Source organism: Artibeus jamaicensis, unplaced genomic scaffold (assembly GCF_021234435.1).
Source record: "Artibeus jamaicensis isolate MK-2021 breed Jamaican fruit bat unplaced genomic scaffold, CSHL_Jam_final contig_548, whole genome shotgun sequence".
NCBI classification, from domain to species: domain Eukaryota; kingdom Metazoa; phylum Chordata; class Mammalia; order Chiroptera; family Phyllostomidae; genus Artibeus; species Artibeus jamaicensis.
This window is the reverse complement of record NW_026521883.1, coordinates 9,900,018-9,924,899: the sequence shown is the minus strand read 5'-3', so window position 1 is coordinate 9,924,899 and position 24,882 is coordinate 9,900,018. Positions and strand designations below refer to the sequence as shown.

At 38.0% G+C, this 24,882-nt stretch overlaps 1 protein-coding gene and 1 pseudogene across 11 annotated transcripts in view; one reads left to right on the top strand and one right to left on the bottom strand.

The window, feature by feature from the left end:
• Positions 1 to 24,882, bottom strand: part of HERC1 (HECT and RLD domain containing E3 ubiquitin protein ligase family member 1) — a 191,398-nt gene that overhangs the window by 155,956 nt on the left and 10,560 nt on the right. For 8 of the 11 annotated variants that reach the window (XM_037155565.2, XM_037155574.2, XM_037155571.2 and 5 more), the window contains exon 2: positions 17,674 to 17,768. The exons of the other annotated variants lie outside the window; for them this stretch is intronic. The gene's annotated coding sequence lies outside the window, so the exon portion shown is untranslated. The remainder of the gene's footprint in view (positions 1 to 17,673; positions 17,769 to 24,882) is intronic. 11 annotated transcript variants of the gene reach the window in all.
• On the top strand, positions 5,116 to 6,685 carry LOC119056958 (importin subunit alpha-1-like; annotated as a pseudogene).

The window sequence follows — 24,882 nt, the reverse complement described above, 5'->3', positions numbered from 1 at the left end:
ACTGCTGGTGGGATTGCAGACTGGTACAACCACTACAGAAAACAATATGGAATTTTCTCAGAAAACTAAAAATGGATCTGCCTTTTGACCCAGCAATTCCTCTGCTAGGATTATATCCTAAGAATCTGAAACACTAATCCAAAAGAACTTATGCACCCCAGTGTTCATAGCAGCACAATTTACAATAGCCAAGTGCTGGAAGCAACATAGATGCCCATCAGTAAATGAATGGGTCAAAAAACTACAGTACATTTACACAATGGAATTCTATGCAGCAGAAAGAAAGAAGGAGCTCCTACCCTTTACAACAGCATGGATGGAACTGGAAAGCATTATATTAAGCGAAATAAGCCAGGCAGTGAAAGACAAATACCATATGATCTCACCTTTAACAGTAACCTAAACAACAAAACAAGCAAAATATAACCAAAGACACTGAAATTGAGAACAGGCTGACAGTGACCAGAGGGGAGATGAGAGGAAATTTCAGGGGGAAAGGGGTAGAGTTTACAGGAACAAATATAAAGAACACATGGACAAAAACTGGGGGGGGTGAGGGGGGGAGGTGGAAATGGGAGTGAGGTGGGGAGGGATAGGTGGGTGGGCTGGGATGGGAGTAAAAGAAAACGGTACCTGAATAACAATTAAAATGAAATTTTTTAAAAAAAGCGATTCCAAGTATGGTGGTACCACAGAAGAGAAACCCCATGGATTCCATCTTCAGTCCATTTCTATTTCCTCCTCTCACTGTACATATATTTTTGGAATAATACCAGCTACTCCCAAGGTTTTCACCAACCTCTTATATGCTAAAGAGTCTGGTCCAAATTTCTACACCTGAATATCCACTGCTAACATGATATACACACTGATATATCACAAAGGAATGTTAATTTTGACATGTTTAAAACTGAATTTGGCCCTGGCTGGTGTGGCTCAACTAGCTAGAGCATCATCCCGTAAGCCAAAAGGTTACAGGTTTGATCCACAGTCACAGCACATGCCTGGTTTGCAGGTTCACTGCACTTGGGGCACATGCAACAGGCAACCACCTGATGTTTCTCTCTCATATCGACCTTTCTCCCTTTCTCAGCCCTCTCTCTTCCCCTTTCTCTAAAAAAATAAAATCAATAAGCATGTCCTCATGTGAGGATTAAAAAAAATTTGTCATTCACTACCACCTCTGCCATACCCATAGTAACTTTATGAAGTTCTGAATTTATGGCTTCACAGATTCATAAAAAAAAGATGTCAGACCTTCCATCCAAGATTGAGGTATAGATAGCTATGCTTCCCTTCCTTGTACAACCAAAATAAGGATAACAACCAATTTAAAAACAAAACAAAAATAGCCAGAACTGCCAGAAAATCTAACTGTATGGAAGTCCAACAACCACAGAGTTAAAGAAGAGACATTCATCCAGACTGGCAGGAGGGGCCTAGATGGGCAGCCAGGGCAGCGAGGATGTGTGACAAGCAAACAGGGTGGGCCAGGCAACGGCTGGCAGACCAGGATATCCCATGTTCATGTGCAGATAAACTGGGAGGAACAACTGAGGAGTGAGACAGACCAGGCAACCCGGGGTCCAAGCACAGGAAACTTAGACTCAAAAACCACTGGCTGTAAAAACTTATGGGGGTTGCAGTGGCAGGAGAAACTCCCAGTCTCACAGGAGAGTCTGTTGGAGGGGCCCACAGGATCCTAGGACGTATAGACATATACGAGCCTACCCACATGGGAATCAGTACCTGAAAGGGCACAACCCACTGTGGAAAGTGAGGGTAGTAACTGAAAGAGGGGCAAGAGCCAAGCAAGCAGCATTGTTCCCTCTCAGACCTCTCCCCCACGTATAGCTCCACCATGCAGCCCAGTGAGTTGCCCCATCCTGGCAAATACTTAAGGCTCAGCCCCTTACAATGTAACAGGTGCACTGAGACAAAGAAATATGGCCCAAATGAAAGAACAGACCATAAGTTCAGAAAAAGAACTAAGCAACAAAGACATAGCCAACCTATCAGATGCAGAGTTCAAAACACTGGTAATCAGGATGCTCACAGGTATGACTGAGTATGGTTACAAAATAGAGGAAGAAGTGAAAGCTATGCAAAGTGAAATAAAGAAAAATATATAGGGAACCAGCAGTGAAGGGAAGGAAACTGGGACTCAAATCAACAATTTGGAGAAGGAAGAAATAAACATTCAAAAAGAACAGAATGAAGAAACAAGAATTCAAAAAAATGAGGAGAGGCTTAGGAACCTCCAGGACAACTTTAAACATTCCAACATCTGAATCATATCGGTGCCAGAAGGAGAACAGAAAGAGCAACAAAGTGAAAACTTATTTGAAAAAACAATAAAGAAAACTTTCCCAATCTGGTGAAGGAAGTAGACATGCAAGTCCAGGAAGCTCAGAGTCCCAAAGAAATTGGATCCAAGGAGAAATACACCAAGACACATCATAATTACATTATCCAAGATTAAAGATAGGGAGAGAATCTTAAAAGCAGCAAGAGAAAAGGAGACAGTTACCTACAAAGGAGTTCCTGTAAGACCATTAGCTGATTTCTCAAAAGAAACCTTACAGGCAAGAAGGAGTTGGAAAGAAGTATTCCATGTCATGAAAGGCAAGGACCTACATCCAAGATTACTCTCTCCAGCAAAACTATCATTTAGAATGGAAGGGCAGATAAAGTGCTTCCCAGATAAGGTAAAGCTAAAGGAGTTCAAAATCACCAAGCCCTTATTATATGAAATGTTAAAGGGATTTACCTAAGAAAAAGATAAAAAACTATTAATAGTAAAATGACAACTCACAACTATCAACAACTGAACCTAAAAAAAAATAAAGCAGCAAACTAGAACAGGAACAGAATCACAGAAATGGAGATCACATGGAAAGTTACCAGTAGAGAGGGGGAACAGGGAGAATGGGGGAAAAGATACAGTGAATAAGCATGACTGGTAGGTACAAAATAGACAGGGGGAGGTTAAGAACAGTATAGGAAATGGAGAAGCCAAAGAGCCTGTATGCATGATCCATAGGCATGAACTAAGGAAGGGCAGAGAATGCTAGAGGAAGGGGAGGTACAGGGAAGGTACACTTAGAAAAAGAAAAGACTTGCTGGGTTTGCTGGCAAATTGTTTTGCTACACCAATAATTAGAACTAGTCAAAGAAAACTAAGAAGCAGACATGCTTATTCAGCATGTAAAGAACTATACACAAAACTGAATCATACTAATGGGCTTTTGCTTGTTCCAAGAACCACCAATTCAAAATCCTGATGAACCAGCTGAATAATGGCATTGAAAAAAATACTGCTGTTGTTTTGTATTTACAGTATGGTTAATACAACTATAGGTCAATTGTTCTTTTTTCCATTCATGGTCAAATGCACAAATCCAAATTTAGTTGCATATATAAAAGTACCAAGTTCTCCATTGAAAAGTGGGACTGGAAAATAAGCCAAAAAGCATTGCCACTACCTTTCCAAACAAATAAATGAAGGAAGATGAAGGATTTGAGCACAGGTGTAGACTTAATACCTCCTACAAGCAAATTTATCAAATTCTGAAGCTTTCTAACATTCTCTAAGTAAAAAGAGTAACTAACAGCAGTTAACATTCTTTAAGTACATTCTATGAGGCAGGCACTAGTACTAAAACTTTACATGTGTTATATCTCACTTAACCTCAGTACAACTCTAGGAAATAGTTATTCTTATTATTCTCTATTTGCCAGAGAAGGAAACAAAGACACAGAGAGACTAAATAGTTTAGCCCAAAGTCACACTGCCAGTTATTAGTAGAGTAAGGATTCAAACCAGAGCAGTCTGACGTCTGACGTCTTAACCACTAAACCATGCTATTTCTTATCACTATCATGGTGGTTTCACTGTTCTATATCACTCTAAATTTTTTTAAATGAAAAACCTCAGAAGGTTTCAATGTATCAATTGCCAATTCACTCATTCTTAGTGTCCTGTTGCTATAAAAACTGTTCCTCCTAGCCACTATCTCGAGATAACATTAAATGATCCCAAATGCATTAACAACAACAAAACACTTTTCCCAGTTCTGATCAGAGACTTTAGGATAGAAGAACAAGTTCTTGTGGCACAAATGCAAAGAACTAAGAATAAGAAAATAATATTGATAGAACAAAGCTGGAGAAATGCCATTATTTGATTTTAAGGCTTACTATATAAAGCTATAATAATCAAGACGTGTACATTGGAATCAAGAGAACAGAACTAAAACTCGAGAAACAAGCCCACATTTTTATGGTCAATTGATTTTTAACTGAAGGTGCTAAGGCAGTTTACTGGGGAAAGGATAATCTTCAACAAAGGGTGCTACAATAACTAGATATGCTTGTAGAAAACAATGAACTTTGACCCTAATTGCATACCAATACAAAAATCAACTCTAATTGGTTCATAGACCCAAATATAAGATCTCTAGAAGAAAACACAAGGAAGAAAATCTCTAGAAGAAAACATGAGAAAGAAATCTTAGAAACCCTGGATTAGGCAATGATTTTTTAAACAGGTCTCGAAAATATGATTTAGTGAACTTTATCAAAATTTAAAACTTTTGTTCTTTAAAAAGCACATTAAGGTAGATTAGGTAAATGTGGTACTCACATCCTCTCATTACCACATTAAAATCACAACTACAGAACTATCATTGAGAACCACCTGAAATCTAGCTAAATGTAAGTTCTATAAAGATACAAAGAAGAAGCCACATAGGAATGGGCAGGTCCCACATCCACATGAGATGGTTAAAAATTGAGAGGCTGTAAAGGTCCTCCTTGGGCAATGAGAATAAATCTGATTAACAGATTTCATTCTGCCTTTTTTGTTATAAATTAGAACTTTGCCTGATGTAATAATTTTTTAGGACCCTCAAAATCCACTAAACCAATCTTCCCGCAAGAACATTTTCAGTATAACATTCCTCTGCTGGCCACACAGTCTGCAGGCTAATCTGGGTTGGATGTTTTCAGAGCAACTGAACCACAGCCTGTCTGTCCTGCACCACCCCCTATGAAAGCCTGAGGGGGCTGTGTAGCTATCTCACCTTTGTCTCATAACCAAGTACACCAATGAGAATGCTAAATTCACTAGCTGCACACCTTAACGGATTCAAGAACAAGGGGAGAGACAGTACAGAAATGAGACACTGCTGAAAGAAGTTTAATGTGAAGCTGAGGAAAGCTAAGAAGGATGATCAGATGCTGAAAAGAAGAAATGTAAGCTCTTTTTCCCAATGGTGCTACTTCTCCACTGCAGGAAAACCACAACCCATAGGGCTCTGTAAATTGCTCTGTTGAGGACATTGTCAAAGACATAAATAGCAACAATTTGAAAAGCCAGCTTCAAGCTACTTAGGCTGCAAAGAAACTACTTTCTAGGGAAAAACAGCCACCCATAGACAACATAATCTGGGCTGATCTGATTCCAAAATTTGTGTCCTTTAGCAGAACTAACTGTAGTGCCATTCAGTTCGAATCTGCTTGGGCCCTCACTAACATTGCTTCCAGGACATGGGAACAGATCAAGGCTATATATAGTTGATGGAGAATGCTATCCCAGCATTTATTTCTCCATTGGCATCTCCCCATTCTCACATCAGTGAACAAGCTACACATCACCATAGCAGGTGATGGTTCATTTTTCTAAGACTTGGTTATAAAGTATGGTGCAGCTGACCCATGTTGGCTCTTCTCGCAGTTCCTGATAACATTGTTATCATGTGGTTACTTATGTAATCTTACCTAAGCACTTTCAAACCTTTGTCACAACAAGAATCCTGAACCCCCACTAAATTGAGCAGATTCTTCCTACTTTAGTTTGTTTCCTATATCATGATATCATGATGATCCAGAAGTGTTAGCAGATATCTGCTGGGCCATTTCCTACCTTACTGATGGTCCAAATGAATGGATTAAAATGGTTGTGAAAATAGAAGTTGTGGCCCAATTTGTGAAGCTCTTAGGAACTACTAAAGTGCCAATTATAACTCCTGCACTAAGAATCATAGGAAATATTGTCACTAGGACAGATGAACAGAATCGGGTTGTGATAGATGCAGGTTGTAATAGACTTGCTATCTTTCTCTGCCTGCTGATAAACTCTTAAACTAAGATTCAGAAGGAAGCTACAAGGACAATGTCAAACATCACTGCTGGCCACCAGGACAAAATACAGCAAGCTGTGAATCCTGGATTAGTCCTGGTCATCATTGTTGTTTCCTCTAAGGCAGGCTGTAAGACACAGGGAAGCTGTATGGGCTGAAACCAACTATACAAGAGGTGGAACAGCTGAACAGATTGCATAACTTGTTCATTGTGACTTAACAGAACCACTGATGAACCGCTTAACTGAAAAAGATACCAAAATCATTCTGGTTATTCTGGGTGCCATTTCAAATATCCTTCAAGCTGTTGAGAAACTAGGTGAAACCAAGAAAGTTAGTACAATGATTAAAGAATGTGGAGGTTTGGACAAAACTGAAGCTCTACAAAACCATAAAAATGAGTCTGTATACAAATCTTCATTGAACTTGATTGAGAGTATTTCTCTATAGAGGAAGAGGAAGATCAGAATGTTGTGCCCACTACCTCTGATGGCTGTATGTTCCAAATTCTGGATGGCACCCCTGGGACTTTTAACTTTTAGACTGCACAACTGAGGCATAAAAAGTTGTTTGCTATGTACTACATTTGGTATTCCTCTACTAAGAACTCTTTCTAAATGTGGTTGGCTATTATAGCACTTTTTACAACAAAACTATAACAGTTCCAAACTGTACATCCTGTTATGAAGCTTCTCTTTTCAATATGCTTCCTATTTCTGCAATATCCTGTAAATAAAGATTAAATTCCAACCAAAAAAAGCAACATTCCTCTGTTTACAAATTTACAATAATTTTAAATGGGTTCTGTGCTAGACATTCTCTATTTAACTCCTGTCTCCAAACTAAATCTCTACTCGTCCATATTCTGCTTGGTGCCGTTTAAAGCTGACCTCTAGGACTACACTGCCAAAGCTTCCCTGGCCTTCAGTTGGGTCAGGTCAATGAGAGGCACTAGCAAGAAATCAGAGGTCAGAAGAGAAAGTTATTGGGGTCCTTATGTCCCTGGCTTTCTCTCCACCTCAGACCCCTTTCTTCTACAGCTACAGGTCCTATCCATTGTTTGGCTTCCACTGCTCCAGCTCTCATCAGGCTTCAGGGTTCCTGTTCTTGCCCCCTTTGGCTTAAAAGTTTCGATGGCTCCCCAATATTTCTAAGCCTTGGAAACTTCAATCCCTTGTTCCTTTCCTTAATCCTACCCAAATCTCTATAACTAATCTATTTATTTCCTGCCAGGACCCTAAGTGATATAGTTTCCTAGAATTAGAATTCCTTACTCTGCTTTGCATGGCTCACGACCAACTGTTTCCTCCAACCTATCACATCTTAACCACCCATGCCCCTTCCTCTATTGTCAGGCAGGCACCCTACAATACGTACCAGCATTCAGTTGAGATGTGTTCACTCCTACTCTTACTCATGCTATTGCCCCCCCCAGAATGCCCACCCCTTCCTCTCTACCTAACAAGTCTGATATTTCTTTCATGTACTAATTCAGATCTATCACCTTCCCTTTCGACCCCAATTAAAACTTCTAATAAGCTTAACCCACAATTATCTTTCTCATATTGAAATTTCCACATCTCTTACACAGAAGTACTTTGAAACTGTAAAAATAAATGTTAGGAATTGCATTGTATGGTCTCTGTTAACCATGTAATCCCCAAAAGGAAGCAGTTTTAACTATTTTAAGTTCTTTCATATTCCATCATGAAAATTAGTGTAATCTTAGAAATATACTAACTCTTGTTGACAAACATAGGAGTTATTTTAACTCATTATATCACTACAATGTTTTAGTACAAAAAAGTTGATAACTAGCTATAAGTAAATTTATTATGTTTTGAATTATTGTTTTCAATATGATTCCAAAGAACTGGCTGCTACCAACCTCAGGGTTTTAGAATATCGATGGATGCGCTTTATAACGAAAGAATCTTTGGGAACAAAAAGAGTAAAAGCAAGTTATCAAGTAGTCAAGTTCAAAAACCTGTCACACAAATAGATGCAATTAGTGCACAAATGCAAATAGAAATGTCAGCACATGCAGAATACTTTAATTTGTGGCTGACCAGTGACCATGAACCAGACAATAGACCTCAACAAAAGCAGATTTTTCTAGAGGCATGAAGAAGCCAGTGGTACACATCATACATTGTAGAGAAAAATCTCCTCTCCCTTCTTTAGAATCTTTAATTCGTTAGCATCTAAAGCCTATGTCATGGCAATCATAATGTTTTTGGTAAATTTATCCTTACTGAATTCCCAATATGTCCAATTTACATCTCAAAAAATCATTCCTATGAGGCTTCCTAAAATAAATAATGGGGAAATAGCAAAAATGTTGGAAGCAGGTACTAAGGCCAGCTCCTCACACAATCTCAAGATACAAATATGTGATTATGATTTTGAGGAAGAAAAAGATAAAATTTAAACTATCTGATGATATCAAAAGTACCAAATACTAACTGGCTTAAAAGTAAATCAAAGGGATGTGTACCCTAGCATATTCACTAATGAACTAAGGTCCGTCCCATTTGCACATTTTTTAAAACGTCTTCTATAACTAACTATACAGGATGGGGCAAAAGTAGGTTTACAGGTGTGAGCACACAAAACACAGTTTATTTATTTATTTTTTTAAGAGTTGGGGGAAGGAGGGAAAGAACTGATTAAACTTGGTCAAAAACAGAAAGAACAAATGAAAGATACCCAAAATGAAATAAAGCAAAATATTCAGGGAACCAACAGTGACAAGAAGGAAACCAGGATTCAAAGCAAAGATTTGGAACAAAAGGAAGAAACAAACATCCAACTGGATCAAAAAAAGAAACAAGAATTCAAAAAAATGAAGAGAGGCTGAGGATTCTCTGGGAAAACCTGAAACATTCCAGTATCTGAATTATAGGGGTGCCAGAAGGAGAAGAACAGCAAGAAATTGAAAACTGATCTGAACAAATAATGAAGTAAAACTTTCCCATTTGGCGAAGGAAACAGACTTCCAGGAAGCCCAGGGAGTCCCCAAGAAGTTGTACCCAAAGAGGAACACACCAAGGCACATCATCATTAAGTTACCCAAAATTAAAGATAAAGAGAAAATCCTAAAAGCAGCAAGAGAAAAGGAGACAGTTACCTACAAAGGAGTGCCCATAAGACTATCAGTTCATTTCTCAAAAGAAACCTTGCAGGCAAGAGGGGTTGAAAAGAAGTATTCAAAGTCATAAAACACAAGGACCTACATCCAAGATTACTCTATCCAGTAAAGCTCTCATTTAGAATGGAAGGGCAGATAAAATGCTTCCCAGATAACATCAAGTTAAAGGAGTTCTTCATCACCAAACCGTTATTACACAAAACGTTAAAGGGACTTAGCTAAGAAAAAATAAAAAATATGAACAATAAAAGGACAACAACTTCACAACTATTAACAAATGAACCTAAAAGAAAAACAATGAAAATAAAAACTAAGCAAACAACCGGAACAGGACAGAATCAGAGAAATGGATATCACACAGAGGGAGTTCAGTGGGGAGGGGGAAGGGGAGAATGGGGGGGGAAGGTACAGGGAGGAGGAAGCATAATCAATAGGCATAAAATAAATGGGAAAAGATTAAAATGATATAGGAAACAGAGGACTCAAAGAACTTATACTTACAATCCATGGACATGAACTAAGGCAGGAGTAAATGCTGGAGGGCTGAACGGGCAGGATGGGGGGGTGGACAAAGAGGGGAAAATTGGGAAAACTGTAATAGCATAATCAATAAAAAATACTTTTAAAAAAGGTACTGCTTAAACTAAAAAATATCTTATTCATTGCAGCCTTGTTTTGAAGAGCAATAAATAAATAAATAAATAAAGTAAAAAACAAAAATGGGAATCTAAAATCTACCTATAAGAAATTGGTTAAATAAATAACGCATACACACCAGGCTTCAAGGCAATCATTAAAACGAATGAGAAATATCTGTAATTATCTGGGACATGCTGATTTGGAATAACCATGGTATATTAAGTTATAAATACACTAAGATGAAGACTAAGCAATCCACTCTTCAGTATATCCAAAAGAACTGGAAGCAGGGACTTGAACAGATATATGTACACCAATATTCAGAACAGAATTATTCACAACAGCACAAAGGCAGAAACAACTCAGGTGTCCATAAAGAAATAAACAAAATGTGGTATACACATATAACAGAGTAGTACTCAGCCATAAAAAGAAATGAGATTTCGATATATGGTACAACACAAATGGTCCTTGTTATATTTTGTTTAGTAAAATAAGCCAGACTCAGAAGGATAAATATATGATTTTCCCTTTATGAGACACCAAGGATAAGCAAATTCCTAGATAAAGAACATAGAATGGATATTAAAGGGGCTTTAGGACAGAATAATGAAGGAAATTATTGTTTAACGGGTACAGAGTTTTTGTTGGGAATGATGGAAAAAAGTTTTGCATATAGAGAGTAGTGATGTCACAACATTGTAAACACATTTAATGGCACTGAACTGTACATTTTACAACTGCTTTAAATGTCAGACTTCCGCCAAGATGGAGGTATAGGTGGATGTGCCGTGCCTTCTCACACAACCAAGTTTAGAGACAACTAAATATTAGCAACAGAAATCACAGCCAGAACACGGAAAATTGAACTTTTCGGAAGTCCGTTAACAACAAATTCTTCAGCCTGACCGGTAAGGGGCAAAACCAGTGGCTGGTGGAGCGGGGTTGCACAGGAGGACTCGGTCAGACGGGCTCAGGCGCGGAATCCAGACGCGGAATCCAGGCGCAGGGTTGGACCTAGTGAGCAACGGAGCGAGCCACCAGGCGAGCGACCGCGGGGGAGACAGCGGGGAAGCGGTGCTGCGTGTTGACTGTGGTCGCCTGTTTGTGCGCGAGCGGACAGGCGAGGGAGTGGGCGGTTGGACCGGGGCCCAGCGTCCCCCCAGCAAGCGGCAGTAGAGGGAGCCGCCATTTCCCCGCTCTGACCACGCCCCCACATACAGCGTCACAACCCAGCAACCTGGGAGTCTAAGACACCGTTTCTCACACTTAAAGGGCCAGAACAGACCAAAAATGTCGCAAGTTCTCAAAATCCCTGAGCCCATAGACCTAAGTGATGAAGAAATAACAAAACTCTCAGACGCACAGTTTAAAACACTGGTCATCAGGATCCTCACAGAACTGGTTGATTATAGCCACAAATTAGAGAAACATATGAAGGCGAAACTAATTGAAATGAATGGAATTGCACAGGAAACCAATAGCGATGAAAAGGAAACTGGGACTCAAATCAATGGAGTGGACCAGAAGAAAGCAAATAATGGCCAAACAGAAAAGAGTCAGGAAGCAAGAATTCAAAGAAATGAGGAGAGTCTTAGGAACCTCCAGGACATCTTTAAACGCTCCAATATCCGAATTATAGGGGTACCAGAAAGGGGAAAGGCACAGCCACCAGTGGAAAACTTATTTGAACAAATAACAAAGGAAAATTTCCCCAATCTGGCAAAGGAAATAGACTTCAAGGAAATCCAGGAAGCTCAGAGAGTACCAAGGAAGTTGGACCCAAGAAGGAACACACCAAGGCACATCATAATTACATTAGCCAAAATTAAAATGAAGGAGAGAATTCTAGAAGCAGCAAGAGATAAGGGGACAGTCCCCTACAAAGGAGTCCCCATCAGACTGTCAGCGGATTTCTCAAAAGAGACCTTACAGGCAAGAAGGGGCTGGAAAGAGGTATTCCAAGTCATGAAATCCAAAGACCTACAACCAAGATTGCTCTATCCAGCAAAACTTTCATTTAGAATGGAAGGACAGATAAGGTGCTTCTCAGATAAGATCAAATTCAAGGAGTTCATCATCACCAAGCCCTTATTATATGAAATGTTAAAGGGACTTATCTAAGAAAAAGAAGTTAAAGAAACATGAACAGTGAAAGGACAACAAACTCACAGTTATTAACAACCACACCTAAAACGAAAGCAAACTAAAAGGACAGCTAGATCAGGAGTGGAAACATAGAAATGAAGATCACATGGAGGGTTAGCAACAGGGGAGTGGGAGGAGGAGATGGGGGGAGAAGGTACAGCAAATAAGTAGCATAGACAGCAGATAGAAAATAGATGGGGGGGCAAGAATAGCATGGGAAATATAGAATCTAAAGGACTTGAGACACATGGTCATAAACTAAAGGGGGGTAATGGTGGGGATGGGGGGGTAGGGTGGAGGGGAATGAAGGGGGGGAATAGAACAACTGTAACAGCATAATCAATTTAAAAAAATGTCAAATGTTACCTATTTTTACAATAAAAAATAAGATGTAGAACAGTCTGCAGTATGCCACCATTTGTGCAAAAAGAAATAAAAATAGAAAATGTATATGAAACCATGACTGAAAGGGTTTAGAATCTCTGAAAGATACACACACACACACACACACACACAAATGGTAACAGTTAACTCTAAGAAAAACTAGGAAAGTGGAGTTAGGAAATAAAAGAGAGAGATACATGTTTTGCTGTAACCCTCTTTGTACTATGTGGGTATATTGCTTAATAATATATTTTTGTTAAAAAAAGAAAAGATTTATCCAGGCAAGAATGATCTTTCCATAGATGCTTAAACTATTGGGAAAGAGTTATGAGAGAAAGGATTTTCATGCAATCTCAAAATACCGCCTCTATCTAGAGGTGGTATTAGTTTTTAGTTATAAAGGGGCAAGAGTGCATTTATAGTGAAGTAAATGATGGTGACTACTACCAGATGTAGTAGTCACCATCATAAACAAGTGATCAAAATTGGCATCACCTATAAAATAGCATTAAATGCCCCCTAAAGTGATGCAAAAAGTACACCCCATTTATATAGTGTTCATGCAATAAATGTTTAGCCTAAATATATAATCTTAAGAAATATATCAGCAAATTCAGATTGTAGGACCTTATTTTAAGACAATGCCCTAGATTCTTCAATAATGTCCTTTATTGTCATTAATGTCACTTAATGACATTAATGACATTAACATTTAATATTAATGTCATTTAAAAAGCCAGAGGATTGTTATAGATTAAAGAGATATAAAAACCAAAAGCAGTACATGAATGTAATTAGATCCTGAACCATAAAAAAAAAAAAACAAGTTATAAAAGATATGTGGGAGAAAACTAGAAAAATTTAAATATAGATAGTGCATATTAAATGATAATAAATTCATGTTATTTTCCTGAAGCATGGATTAATGTATTGTGGTTATGTTGGGGAATATAGTTAGTTTTAGGAGATGCACAATGGAAGAACTAGAGGGGGTGGAGTATCTTGGTGATGAAAACTTACCCTCACTTCAGGCAAAATTGTGTGTGTGTGTTTAGAAAAAAGGAAAAAAACTGTGACAAAATATAAATGTTACAATTTGTGAAACTAGGTAAAAAGTATATGGGTAGTTATTGTACTACCATATTTTGCCATGTATAACATGCACTTTTTTGCCCAAATTTTTTAGGGAAAATAAGGATGCACATCCTATATGAGTATAATGATTACATACCATGGGAATAATAATGGGTATAATAATCCCATGTATAATAACACACACAAAACATGGGTACACAATACACACGGGGCCCATTATACATAGCCAAATACAGTATTCTTCAACTTTTTCCTATAGGTTTAAGAAATTTTCAAAATGACAGTTTGAAAAGAAGAGGGGAGAAACAGCTGAATCAGACACAGCTGAGTCCTGGTGATATAAAAATGAGGGGAAAAAGACTATCTTTTACAATAAAAGTATATATAGGGATTATATAAGTATGGTTTTCCCATTTATTAATCAAGTCCTTCTGTAACAGGGTGCAGAGCAGGGTGGGGGTCCCCAAAAATATTCCCTATAGCCCATGGTCAGGGGTGGAGATGATATGGCAGTTAACAGACTTTTTAAAGTTAGTAGCTAATTGATAGCTCTGTGACCACCACCCCAAGTCTACATGATTTTCAGACCACATAGTGATTGTGATATAGCCAGAGGTGGTGGCCTAACCCGGATGTCTGTGTGTCACAGGAGACTCTTGCCCTGACTAAAGACAGCAGCCAAAAGGTAAAAGATATGAGGGAACTCGAAAAAGTAGTTCATTGTAGGGGGGGCCAGATATAGGGTCACATAGGAAGCAAGCTCCAAGTCAGCAGTTAAAATAAGGGCGGGCAGAAAGATGGAAAAGGATTTAGCCATGCTGTCTGCAGTGACAGAGGAGCTACTTCTGCTTCACTGAGAATTCCGTCATAAGGGCTGAAAGTAGGTAGTAGTTATGAAGTTTGAAATGGCATAGAAGGACTACCCCATTGGCAGCCATGAGGAAGGAGCCATGAAATAGAAGGATTTGGCCATGAGGTCTGGCGTGTAAGGAGATGCCATGTGACTTGGAGTAAGGAGATGCCACACAGTTTTGTATTGAGAGCTAGAGTAAGAAAGAGGAGACCCACTGGAAAACCTGCCTGGAGAACACCATTGCAGAGCTGACAGAGCTTGGAATTGCAGGGACATGCCTAATCAAGAACAGATTAGTGGGGGATGCCTGGAATGCTGAACTGTGACCAGGAATGCTGAGCTGCAGATTTCTGCTTTTCTGAAAGATGGTACCTCTGACTGGCTTATTCTGAGACTGGCCTGGGTTGACAAAAGGGGTCAGGATTATATGTTTTGGGATATTTTAAAGAAAACAGAACTGAACAACAGAAATCCTCTATTCTTCTGAATCTGTATAATCTGTAAATAAACAACCCCTTTCGTTTTTCACCAAACTATTGCATTGGAAGTCACACTTCTTGGCAGCAGGCAATCGAACACCACAGCTGTTCCAGAACAGCATAGGCAGGGTTCTGTAACACTTCCTGATGGAGCATATGTAGTAAACTTATTTATTCCCAGAGTATGTATGTGTATTAAGTAAATCTCACTTTTAACTTCCTTGTAACAATTCTTTTCCCCTTAAGTAATTAACAGTGATACCATCTCTATAAACTAAAGAGTTAAGATTTTTAAGTTAATTCAAAAAGGAGCAGGCAGGAAAAATACTGCAACCATAAACACAGACAGTAAGTTGTCTACTCTTCCTTAGAATGAAGATAAAAGCCAGACAGCAAGACAGTTTACTTAAGCCTGTACTTTCTACAAACTACACAGAAGGTAAAGGGCAGCAACTAGCTAGGTTTAACAAAAATGAGAAGGCAAGTCTATCCATATCTTAAATGTTTAGCCCACATTTGTATTGTTTTAAAATAGTATGAATCCCTATATATCAGAAAATATCCAGACAAATCTGTATTGTAACATGACTAGTGGTAAATCACAGCAAGGAAAAATAAATGGTGAAACTCATTTGGAAATGACCTTAACAATCTCTGAATACATCTATTGTCTTGAGAATTCTCTTTTAAACAAAACAATGAAGAATACTATAACAACTTGGCCCAGAAGGAAATGGCAAGTTTCTCTTATTCTCTCATCTTGAACCCTACCTAACTCCCTCCTGAAAAATCTCTCAGGTTGACAAAAAAAAAATCAGAATTTGAAAATTAATCCATCCCTGTGTAATCAATCAAGCTGTGCATTTACTATACATATACTTCTATGAATATTATATATTCTAGTTTAATAAAATAGAATATATTTTAGTTTAATAAAAAGCTTTAAAAACAGTTTTTAATGAAATACCCACATCCCATATACTGAAAATTGTAAGATACACATTTTTTTTAAATCAAGATCTAAATAAATGGAGAGACCTGTCATGTTCCTAGATTGGAAGGCTAAATATAAAAACATCAGCTCTCCTCCAAACTGACCTGAAGATTTAATGCAATATTTATCAAAATCCCAAGCTTATTATACAGTTTATGCGGACTGGCAAAGGAACTAACATAAACTCACAAAGTCTTACCATCAGCTTAGAACCAACAAAGTATTGAGAGATGTAAATAAAATACAACCCAATCCTCAAACAGAAAGATATTTTTAGAATAAGACAATCCCAAAATTTTCATTGGGCGAAGAGAACAATTAACAAGGCAAATTAGTAGATGCAGTCAATAAAATGAAAGCAAGGTATGCTAAAAACTGACTTCAAGTAAAAATATCCATTTAACAACTCAACACAACAGACTCCTTTCCCCCCTCACCATTCCAACAGTATTGATCACTAGAGACAACAGTTACACACACACACACACACACACACACACACACAAAAGGCCCATATAAGTTACTCCAAAAGAACCATATTTTATGCTCCTTAATGTTTACTTAAAGTGGTATGAGTTATTTATCTTTTAGTCCACTAGTGTGAAAGTTTTTTCCCATCAAACAAAACATTCCCAAATTCCACAAAAAAAACAATAAAAATAAGCTTTATACTACTCATTGCCTTGTTAAATTAACCTAACGTAGCCTTTACTAACCAGTTGGCTAGAGTGTGGGGAGAGTGATGGGGATGACTCTATGCATCCCAGTTTGCCCAGGACATTACCATTTTATGCCTGTTATTCCAGAATGTACCTTTTTATCACAGTAGAGGCAAAAGACCAGATGCCTATGAAGGTTCCCTTTTACAAATATAATATTTCAGGTTATAAAACAGTATGTATAGAATTTTGAAAAAATCCTATAGACAGATCTAGAAAAAATCTGAAGAACTATACATTCAAATTTAAAAAATTTTTTTGTCCTTACCAGAGGACTTTTTTTTTCATTGCTTTTAGAGAGAGGGGGAGGGAGAGAGAGAAATATCAATGTGGGAGAGAGAGAAGCATTGATTTGGTTACCTGCCACATACTCCCTGACTGGGGATCATCCAGACCAGGGTCCCAGGGGTTGCATGCCCCTGCACATGGACCAGCATCAAACCCCACAACACTGGTATAGGGGTGACGCTCCAACCAACTGAACTACCAAGGCGGGGCTACACATTAGAATTTAACAGTCATTACTTTAAACAGTGGGATAGTTTTCACTATTTTCTTTACAGTTCCCTAAATTGTTTAAAAATTATTTTCACAATAGCATGCATTACTTTTGACACTTAGGAGATTATTTACATGTTAAAATACAGCTTTTCTTTCCGACCCAAATCTTCATCTCATTTCAAAAACGCACATACTTTAATATATATTATTCATAACTGAGACAATGTGATATAGAAAGCTTTAGCTTTCAAATGCAGAAAATCTACATTCAAGAACCAGCTTTGCTGTAGAAAATATGAAACCAACCTACCTACCTTTCTAGTTTGTTTAGAGGATCAAACGAAAAGCCACGTGAAAGTGCTTTAATGTAATATACTAATGTCAGCTATAATTATTACTATAATTAGATAAACAAACTATGAAACCCCAGATCTCATGTATAAAATGAAGGAGTCTTATTAGGTGAGCTCCAATTCACTCCTAAGTCTGAAATTCTAGTATTAACAGGATCTTCTTAACTCAGCCTCATACCTGCACTTAATCTATCTCTTTGGGAGGGAAATGTACCTTTTTTGTGAGTAACAGTTCCAGGGTCTCCATGTTTTCTATGTTCACTAGGACACAGCCAGCTCTCCAAATTCTTCTCTTATGGTCCTGACTGCCTGAAAGTTAAAGAAAATATGTCTGTTCCCTCAAAAAAAGCCTTAAAATCCCCTTTTTAACCTACTTCTACTTCATAATTTCCATCTGCCATATCTTGCAGTACAGAGTAGTGGTTACACACAGGAACTCTGGAGCCAGGATAACTATGCTCAGATCCTGGCCCAGCTATGTCACCAATTCTGCAATGTAACCTTGAACAATTTACTCAATGTCTCTGTGCCTCAGTTTTCTTTAACATTGAGATTACAATAGTGCACCTATGGCATAAGGTTGCTGTGAAGATTAAATGAATTATTAATTATATAAAAAGGAGGACTGACAATTCCTGCTATGTAATAAATGCTATATGACTTAAGTCCTTTCCTACCACTGCTTTCCTAAAAGTACAATACTTACAAGCTACAATAAAGCAACCACCATTTGCCTCTTGCTTTTTTCTCGCTGAAAAAATGATTTACTGCCTTGATTGGTGTAGCTCAGTTGGTTTGGGACCATCCTGTAAAGTGAAAGGTACTGGTTTGATTCCTGGTCAGGGCACATGACTGGTTGCAGGTTCAGTCCCTGGGAAGGGTGTGTATGAGGTCAATGTTTCTCACATCAATGTTTCTCTCCCTCCCTTCCACTCTCTATACAAATAAATAAGTAAAACCTTTTAAAAAATGACCTACCTATCAAAAATTTCTCCCTATCACTGTAGTGAAGTTGTATACTCTCTTTATCACTGATCATTTTTTTATTCTTTGTTTAAGTCCTTTAATTCAACATTTCTGGAAATTAGTTTCCTCTACAAAATTTGTACCACTAGTTCTTCAAGGAGTTATGGGGGGGGGGGGGGTTCAGTGATCAAAATAAACTTGGAAAATGCTGAGTTAATGTTAAACAGGGCTTTTAAAAAACTGTAGGTCTTTTACAAGTTAATATGTATCATTACATGTCCAAGAGAATAAAGTGCACATTGTTTACCAAGTTTATTGGATCCCAAAAGCCTTTCTCAAGGAGCTACACTGGGAAATGCTGCTTCAGTTCTTCAACAACCTCTAATACAAAATATGATATTATATAAAGTCAATATTTAAAATCTGATTCACACACAAGGCCTGTTCTCAAACTCATGCTGAGAAATCTGGCTCAAAAATCTAATAACTGCTGCTGCACAAATCACGTTTGAAATTTCTGAATAGGGACACCTACCACTAAAAAGAACAAACACCAATGACCAGCTCCACATGCTGGGTCACAAGCTGCCGTCTCATAATGGACATTAACCTATTTATTGGCCAAACGTCCTTTAAACAAAGTCCAGTTACTCAACATTCCCAAGTTTTTTCTCAATTTTCAATAAGGACTTTCACTCATCCCTTAAAGGAACTGTACCACAGAATCTTGTCAAATCATCCCAGAACCAATTCTAACATAAATAAAATACCCAAAATATACAATTTACATCTTTGAACTAACTATCCAAAAGAATACCACATAATACATGAACAATAAAATTTCACTTTTTGCAATCCCTAATGAATTAATAAATCTAAGCAATGACCATCAATAGCTAATAACATCACAAAAAAGAGATAAAAAGACTTTATGCCCTTATGTACCCCCGATGGAAACACAAACCATTCCTATGAACTACTCATAAGGTGTGGGGGGAGAAACCCTAGAAAGTAAATTCTTACAAATTTATCAATTTACAGGAAATTCAGGTGACTAAATATGTTAAATGGCACTACAGAGAAGGAATCTGCAAAATGGTTAACTTCTCGGGGCAAACAACCTGGTTTCTTTTAACAAACAATGTTAAAGAAGGAAAAAATAACAGAGATGTAGGAAGAGTCCAAGAGATTAAAAGTGATTTAATCAACATGCCAAACAACTGTCAAGTATTGACCTTATCTGGATCCCACTCAAACAAACAAACCATAAGTATTTATATATATATATATATATATAAAACAATCAGAAAAAATATGAAACCTGATTACATACTTGATAATATTAAAAATTCACTGTAATTTTTTCAGTATGATAATGATATCATGACTATTTTATAAAGACTATCTTTTAGCGAGCCATACTCAAAAGATTGAAAATTTACAAATGAAATATGTCTGACATTTGGTTCCACAAAGTACGTGGAGTCCTGGCCAAGGTGGTGCAGTTGGTTAGAGTGTCAGTCATTCCATAAAAACTAAGGGTCATAGGTTAGATTCCAGGTCAGGGCACATGCTTGGGTTGCGGATTCTGTACCAGGTCAGGATGAGTACCAGAGGAAACTGATCGATGTTTCTATTCCTCTCTCTCTTTCCCATCCCTTCTCTCTAAAATCAACAAGCATGTCCTCAGGTGAGGACTTTTTAAAAAGTACAGGAATTCCAGGTGGGATGGTGTTGGATATAAATACAGAAAAAACAAAACTGCCTATAATAATTTTTGAAACAGTGATGGATACATGGCAGCTCTTCACACTATTCTCTCTAGTTTTATATTAATATAGGTTTTAAATATTTTGTAATAAAAAAGATTAATAAATACTGCTGTCTAAGAAATTGGATTCCCTGCCTAGGACTGCAAATAATTTACATATCCCCATAATAGATTAATGCACAGCCAGGCATAAGTGAATGTAAATTTACCATGACCAGACTGTATTTACAAAAAATCATCTGACATGAATTTCACTAATGTTCAACATGCTAAACTCTCTATATAACTATTCTTATTTACAAGCCTGTTAATATCTAACCAATTTATAGTTTCCCATGGAAAAAAATTATGTTTAAGTATGATTTAGTTTTTTTATTAAATAAAGCAATGGTGACTTCTGCCAAGATGAAGGCGTAGGTGGAAGCACTGCGCCTTCTCACACAACCAAGTTTAAAACCAACAAAGTTTTAGCAACAAAAACTCAACCAAACCACAGAAAATTCAACTACATGGAAGTCTGACAACAATGAACCCTTCAGCCAAACTGGTAAGAGGGGCAGAGCCAGCAGCAGAGCGAGGTTGGGCAGGAAAGATCCACCGGACCAACCTGGCGAGCAACCCAGGTGCGCCAGCAGCCCTGGGCAGATCCCAGGTGTGGAGTAGCAAGGGGCGGACCCACTGAGGGCTGATCGAGGTCACACATTCATGTGCAGATAAACCGGTGAAGGAGCTAGCAGTGAGACGTACCGCACAGGCCCCAGGGCAGGAAGCAGCAGAGGGAACCACCACTGTCCCTCTCTGACCCCGCCCCCATATACAGCGTCACAAACCAGCAACCTGGGTGGCCCCACCCTGGTAAACAACTAAGGCTCCACTCCTCATACCTAACAGGCACAAACAGATCAAAACATGGCTCAAGAACAACTCAGAGCCCCAGAGCTGGTGAATCTAAGCAATGAAGAAATAGCCAAACTTTCAGATGCACAGTTCAAAACACTGGTGATCAGGATGCTCACAGAACTGGTTGATTTTACTCACAAATTAGAGGAACATATGATGGCTAAACTAGTTGAAATGAATGGAAATACACAGGAAACCAATAGTAATGGAAAGGAAACTGGGACTCTAATCAAGGGAGTGGACCAGAAGGAGGAAAAAAATAACCAAACAGAAAAGGATGAAGAAACAAGAATTCAAAAAAATGAGGAGAGGCTTAGGAACCTTCAGGACATCTTTAAACGTCCCAACGTCCGAATTATAGGGGTACCAGAAGGGGAAGAGGAACACCCACGAGTGGAAAACTTATTTGAACAAATAATAAAGGAGAACTTCCCCATTCTGGCAAAGGAAATAGACTTCAAGGAAATCCAGGAAGCTCAGAGAGTCCCAAAGAAGTTAGACCCAAGAAGAAACACACCAAGGCACATCATCTTTACATTAGCCAAGATTAAAATGAAGGAGAGAATCCTAGAAGCAGCAAGAGATAAGGGAACAGTCCCCTACAAAGGAGTTCCCATCAGACTGTCAGCGGATTTCTCAAAAGAGATCTTACAGGCAAGAAGGGGCTGGAAAGAAGTATTCCAAGTCATGAAATCCAAAGACCTACATTCAAGATTGATCTATCTAGCAAAGCTTTCATTTAGAATGGAAGGACAGATAAAGTGCTTCTCAGATAAGATCAAGTTCAAGGAGTTCATCATCACCATGCCCTTATTATATGAAATGTTAAAGGGACTTACCTAAGAAAAAGAAGATAAAAAAGATGAACAGTGAAAGGACAGCAAACTCACAGTTATTAACAACCACACCTAAAACAAAAGCAAATTTAGAGGACAGCTAGATCAGGAGCAGAACCACAGAAATGAAGATCACATGGAGGGTTAGCAACAGGGGAGAAGGAGAAGGGGGGAGAAGGTACAGAGAATAAGTAGCTTAGATGGTAGGTAGAAAATAGGTAGGGGGGAGGGCAAGAATAGCAGGGGAAATATAGAATCTAAAGAACTTGAGACTTGAGAACTTTAGATTCCTCCCTTGAGAATCTAAAGGGGAGAATGGTGGGGGAGGGGGTGTGCAGGATGGAGGGGAATGAAGGGGAGAAATAGAACTGTAATGGCATAATTAATAAAATATATTTTTTTAAAAAAGCAATGGTCACAGAAAAAACTTGGCAGACAATTTTGCAGAGTCATGACCATCTTTCCAGTCCAGGATTTTCAACTGATATGCCACCAGTGTACCACAAAAATTTTTAAAACACACAATATCTCACTACGTAGTCAGGGACACTGACCTCTTTTCCCTTAGACCGTCAAATTTAAAAAATGACAACAGTAAACACAACAATAACTATCTGGCATGAAAACTATACCTATTTTTTTATCAGCAAAAAAAATTTTTTGGTGTGCCACAGAATTTTAGTAATTAATTTACGTGTGCCATGAGTCGATAAAGGTTGAAAACTGTTCTAGTCCTATGGGTCTATGGTAATTCAAAAATTTATCAGCAGCAGCCTTATTGCATAAGTATTCCAGCTCACTGAGTTCCAAACAGGACTAGTTTTATCTTGTGTATAAACACCCTTTCCTGCCTTCCTACTCTGAAGTAAATAGCCAAACAAACAGATGGCAGACCAAGAGGGCAAGAGTGGTGATAAGGAGGAAGTTAAAAGAGAGCACCATGGAAAAAGAAAGTAACAGAGAACAAAGATACTAAGAATGCATAAGATTCAGCAATTTCTTAGATTTCTGCAAAACAAAGTCACATTTTGTCAATCGTTAACTACTTTAAATGAAGTGATTCTACTGATTTTTTTGCATCTCACTTCATTCCCTTATATAAGATACCTTTAAGAATTTTTGAAAAGTCCTTCTTAATTAAGCCTTAGACCAATTTAAATTAACTAAAGCAATTTAAACTATCCCAAAATAAACAAAGGAACCAGGGAACACAGTAAACTTTCATAAACATTTCACTGAGGCCATATGTTACATGAGCCTTTTCAGACTTTACAAAACTTACTCTTTGATCTCAGAAAAGTAAAGAGCCCCACCTCTATGCTAATCTACAACAAAAACAGCATCAATATTACTTCAGCCTAACTGGTAGGTTTTAATGAAAATACTAGATTAACAAAGATTACAATAGGATTTCTATTTCAATTACAATTTTAATCTAAATTATATTTCTTAAAAATGCCTAAGCTTCCCATTTAATAAACATTAAGAACATACTAATTGTAACAGGCCATCTTTGTCCATTCACCATGCCAATTCTCTTCTGTGTCTAGATTAAGCAAATTTCCAATCACTTATTTAAGAAATTAAGCCCATAACAACATATAATGCAAAAGTCCACCACTCACACTCTGGCAGTTTTGCTGAGGAATAGCAACTTCCTTTATGAGTAGAATCTTCATAAAAGAGTCTCACAATTAGAAGTTATTCAAGGGCCCTTTCCTTAGGCAGCTACTACCTCTCTCCTCTGTGGAAACTTGTCAAATGGTAGAATATCTACTCTGCCTATTTCACAGAGGTGTTATAAGATCAACTGAGAAAATGTTTACCAGGTACTTTGTAAATTAAAAAGAAATATACATCCCTGGCTGGCATAGCTCAGTGGACTGAGTGCGGGCCTGCGAACCACAGGATCGCGGTGCAATTCCTAGTCAGGGCACATGCCTCGGTTGCAGGCCAGTTTCCGGCCGGGGACCCATGAGAGGCAACCACACATGGGTGTTTCTCTCCTTCTCTCCTTCCCTTCCTCTCTAAAGATAAGTAATTAAAATTTTTAAAAGAATTTAAAAAAAGAAATATACACATGTAAGTCATTATTATTTCACAACTTGTTTGCATTTTATACAGGTGGCAGACTAAACTTGCTCCTGAGGTCTACTAAGAAAAACTTCCTATTCTAAGGCATAAAGATTCACTATAGAAAAGTCCAATCCTTACACTAATTATTGTTCTAACATCTATTCCCCCCCCCTTGGAAGAACAGAACTAGAAACATTCTTTTATTTATTTTTTTTAAATGGCAAAATACATTTATTAATATTTATCTTAAAAAGAGAAGCATGCAATATGTGATCTTTTGTGACTGGCATCTTTTACTTAAAATAATAGAAACATTCTTTTAAAAGTCAAAGCAACATGCAGTACCTAATATTCTACTTGTCATTATGAGTTCCGGAACACCTATATAGAAGAATGATCATGCCCATATGACAAGGGTGTCAAACTCATTTTCACCAGGAGCCACGTCGGCTGCGCAGTTACCTTCAAAGGGCCAAATGTAATTTTAGGTCTGTATACATGTAACTACTCAACAGTTAAACAAGGTAGAAACAAGGTGGAGGGCCAGAGTCAGCCTGTGGGCCTTGCGTTTGCCACTTGGGCCATATGACATTACTTGGCTGGGATTTTAGGTCAGCTAAAACCATTAAGCTAAGGCTGGCCATTTCCATGTTCTAACCTGACAGTTTACACCAAGACCCCACTTTGTTCCTTAATTCTAAACCAGACTCCACCACTTACTAGTTGTGTGATCTTGGGCAAGTTACTTAATCTGTCTTATGCTTTAATTTCCTTATTTGCAAAATAAATAGGTTAAATGTAGTTAAAGCAATAGACAGTTCAACCAGATTCAAATGTGGTCCGAATGAAAGTGCTTAGAATGGTGCCTGATGCA